The sequence below is a fragment of the Cervus elaphus genome, chromosome 33 (genome assembly GCF_910594005.1).
Source record: "Cervus elaphus chromosome 33, mCerEla1.1, whole genome shotgun sequence".
Taxonomy (NCBI): domain Eukaryota; kingdom Metazoa; phylum Chordata; class Mammalia; order Artiodactyla; family Cervidae; genus Cervus; species Cervus elaphus.
The window spans coordinates 70,549,385-70,553,235 of NC_057847.1; the positions used below are offsets into that span (position 1 = coordinate 70,549,385).

At 50.7% G+C, this 3,851-nt stretch overlaps 1 long non-coding RNA gene across 1 annotated transcript; it reads right to left on the minus strand.

Moving 5' to 3' along the window:
* Positions 1-2,500: 2,500 nt before the first annotated feature.
* Positions 2,501-3,445, minus strand: LOC122688406. Its single transcript, XR_006339432.1, has 2 exons — positions 3,241-3,445; positions 2,501-3,098 (listed from the first exon to the last, which is right to left on the minus strand). It is a non-coding gene; the product is annotated as an uncharacterized LOC122688406 (long non-coding RNA).
* Positions 3,446-3,851: the final 406 nt, after the last annotated feature.

Below are 3,851 nucleotides of genomic sequence, written 5' to 3' on the forward strand. Positions count from 1 at the left end.
TTTTAATGGTGAAATATTGATTTCTATCTGGCCAAGGCCTGCTGTTAGGGGCCAAAGTCATTTGTTGGGTATTGCCGGACACCCAGCCGGCCCAGCGTAATCAATCATTTTTGGCAAGGCAGGTGAAAATTCAGAGGGAAGCACCTTGGAACCCAAACTGGTGCGTGATGTGTCTGAATCCAGCCACCTAGAGAAAGAGAAAGGGAGAGAGAGGGAACGAGAGAGGGAGAGAGAGGGAGGCAGAGAGGGACAGACAGAGGGAGAGGACTCTTAGAGATGGTGCTTGTAAAGAATTATTAATGATAAGACATGTTTACTGAGGAGAGTTGCAGCGAATCGGAGCTGACATGAAATAGTCTGGGAGCCTCGTGGAGAAAATGAGCCTCTTGCTAAGAGGGACTATATTTTATTTAAACATCCTTCTAAGGCTGAGAACTCAGGTAATCTGTTGTGTTACAAGCCACTGGCTGTTCTTGCCATCCAGAGAGATAACACTGAGACGCTAATAGGAACACATCAATCACAATCAGGCTGCAATTCCAGCGGTGTCTCTCCTCCCAGTTCCCCTTTAAGCTCCTTAATAACGGTGATAACATAGTTCGGGGGCTGCTGAGAGGGGCTCTCCCCTCTGAGGGTCATATTCATAAAGTGAAGAGCCTGCCAAGTCAGCACCCAGGGAAACTGGTCTGTGCTGGGGACTTCGGTGCAGGGGGAGAGGGAGGAGCATGGGTGATCTGGGAGGGCTGGGATCCAACAGGAGAATTTTTCTGTCATCGGTGGCCAGCCCCTCACCCCCAACACCCCTGGGGTTTTGTGATGTCATTTCTACCTCCTTCCCAAGAAAGGGGTGTGAGCATGTGTGTTATGTGTAATTATCAAGTGACAAGACTCATTCTCCTGGGCAGCTTATAAAAACCTTCTTGAAAGCAATCCCCAAGTGGAGCGCTCCATGTGTTTGGAGTCATGGCAACCTCTCTGGAATAGGTGTGTGACTTGCCACGAGGAACCAGGGACAGACTGTGTGAGGCAGGTGGGGGTGGGAGGTGGCGTCCTCTGGGCCTCTGCAGCTCTGTGGCAATCTCTAACCTGATCACCTGCAAGGTCAAGCATCCATTTGCTGGTTTCGCTTTCCCAGAGGCTACGAGCTACAGGGGGTGGCAGTTGTGTCTAATTAATTGTTGTGTCAATACTAACACACGATCTTGGGACTCACAAAACGTTCAATATGTGCTTATGGCTGAATACATACACGCAGGTGTTTGTGCTGAAAAGCAGCCAGTCATGCCGCTTTGCACATTTTGTGTGTGTATGCTCACTTGCTCGTCGTGTCTCACTCTTTGTGACCCCATGGACGGTCACCCTCCAGGATCCTCTATGTCCGTGGGATTCTCCTGGCAAGAATACTGGAGTGGGTTACCATTTCCTTCTCCAGGAGATCTTCCCGACCCAGGGATCAAACCTTTGTTTCCTGCGGCTCCTACACTGGTAGGTGGGATCTTTACCACTGAGCCACCTGGGAAGAAGCCCTTTTGACTGTCCATCTACAAGTATGTGTTGTTTTGTGCGTAAACATACATATTCATGAAGGAATGTGCTGGCCTCAGAAAGACGTGTAACACGTTTCACTTATTTATGTGATTTACTTTCAATAAGACAGCATAGCACAGGATGACAGCCTGTACTCTAGACACAGACTGCTTGTAATCAGAATTCCTGGTTCCACCACTTACTGGAGGATGACTTTGGACAAGTTGCTTCACCTCTGTGTGCCTCATCTGTGAAATGGGGATAACAGTACAAACAGGTCAAGGATTAACTGACTTAATAGATGTGGAACATTTATAATATTACCTTCCATACAGTCAGCATACATGCTTTATATTACATATTTATGTTTAAATTATATATTTACCCATGTTATTATATTCAAAATCTTTGCATAAACATGTACATATGCATGGAAATACATCAGCCTTCATAGATAGTTGGCATTAGGAATGCCAGCCAATATTTGCTTCATTTTCAGTGATACAGCAAAGCCTGAATTGAGAGCAGTGAGTTTAATTTGGTGGTCGTTTGGAGAGGTGGTGGGTGTTTTGATTCATTGTAAATTTGCATACTCTCAAGCTATTTCATATCGGGGGTGCTTCAGGGAGCCTGTCCTTGTCTGTGTTTATCTCCCGAAACCTGTCTGCAGGGGTGCGTGTCTCTAGCTGAACAAGTGTCTATGTTGGAGCAAACCCCTCTGCAAAGCAGGATGAGGCCGCGGGCTCTGCCGACTGCCCCAGCTGCGCAGCCTGCCCCAGATGTGAGCGTGCAGGCGGCAGATCCTGCTTAGATTATCTTGCTTACCTAATGATTTTTGCTTCACTGCCTTGCTCGATTGTGTTCACCAGGACGGCAGGCTATTAAAATGTCAAGGCACATTGAATTGTTGTTATCCAGGAGAGAGACCTTTCCAATCAACCTGTGTTCTGGGGGTTGCATAAACTGCAAGAAGGCGATTGGAGAAAGGCTTTATGGCTTTTTTTTTTTTTTAACATAGATGGGGGTGAGTGGGGAGGTTGGAGGAGGACCCTGGGAGCGGGAGGAGAGATGGGACAGCAGTCGGGGTTTATGGCTGTTGGAGTGTGCTAATTAAAATGCCAGCTCCTCATAGAGGGACTGGTGTCTCCGCGCCTTTGCATTTATGGGTAACCACAATAGGGCCTTGCTCTGCACACTCCGGTTGAGAGAAGGGGGAGAGGGGGTGACTCACAGCGGGCGGTGGGCGGTGGGGGTGGGGCTGAGAGGCTGCGGCGCAGCGAATCTGGGGTGGAGAACAGGAAGCAGTGTTAGAGGCAGAAATGCCGAGGCGTTATTTCTCCGGTTGGCAAGAAGGACTAAAGAGAAAAAGGGTTCCTTGGCGCTGCGCCTGTCCCACTGCGGAGGGCCTCGTTCTCTGCACCACGGTGTTTGGAGGCTGACGGTACTGAGCCACGACCTCAATGTCACTCACGAGGCACTTCTGGCCGGGTCCCGCTAGTGCCAGCGGGGACAGTCTGCAGACGGTCTTCTTTTCTTGTCGGCAAATCTCTTTTGGCCAAGGATTTATTTTCCTTCGGGGAGAGAGGGAGGAAGGGGCAAAGGACGTTCTCATAAAGTATCCAGCTCTCAGGGTCGCCGAAGTCTCCAAGCAGACACTCAAACTTGCCTGGATTGACTTTTCCCCTTTGTTCACATCGTCTCAGAAATATTTACCTTTCCCCGGCCACGTGTGTTTCGGTTTTGTTTCAGAGAGACGGCTTTGTTTTTGCTTGGGTCTGGCTCTGCCCGGCGCTCCGCTGGTCCCTCCCCTTCGCCTCGGGCATCATTGGCCGCGCCAGCTCGGTGGCCGCGAGGGACGGACGAGAGGCCGTCTCGCCTTTGTCAATTTTATCAGCTGGAGTTTTAATGCGCGCGCTTGCGCGCTGGCGCACAGGCGCACGCCTGTGTGAGCACGGCGCATGCGCTCATGCCTCCCCCCGCCCCCGCCGATGTCCCTGCCTGCATCCCAATAAGTCACACCCACCGTCATTCTCACCGCCTTGTCCTTCCTCTCCAGCCGTGCCCTCCAGAGCTCTCCACTTTAGTTTCTGGTCCCTGGCCCAAGCCACTCTTCCGGCTTAAACCAAATCTCACGATTTCCAGCTTCCCTTCCAGCTGGCTGCTCTCTCACTTGACTGGACACACACAGAATAGCTCTGTAAGACTACGATCTGACTTCCCCATCCTTGGGTCCTCCCTCCTTAAGGTGGATGGAGGGCCCCAGAGTGTCTCTAGCACCTCCCAGACCGGCTTTGGTCTGTTTTTCCCGACTTCTCCTTCCCAGC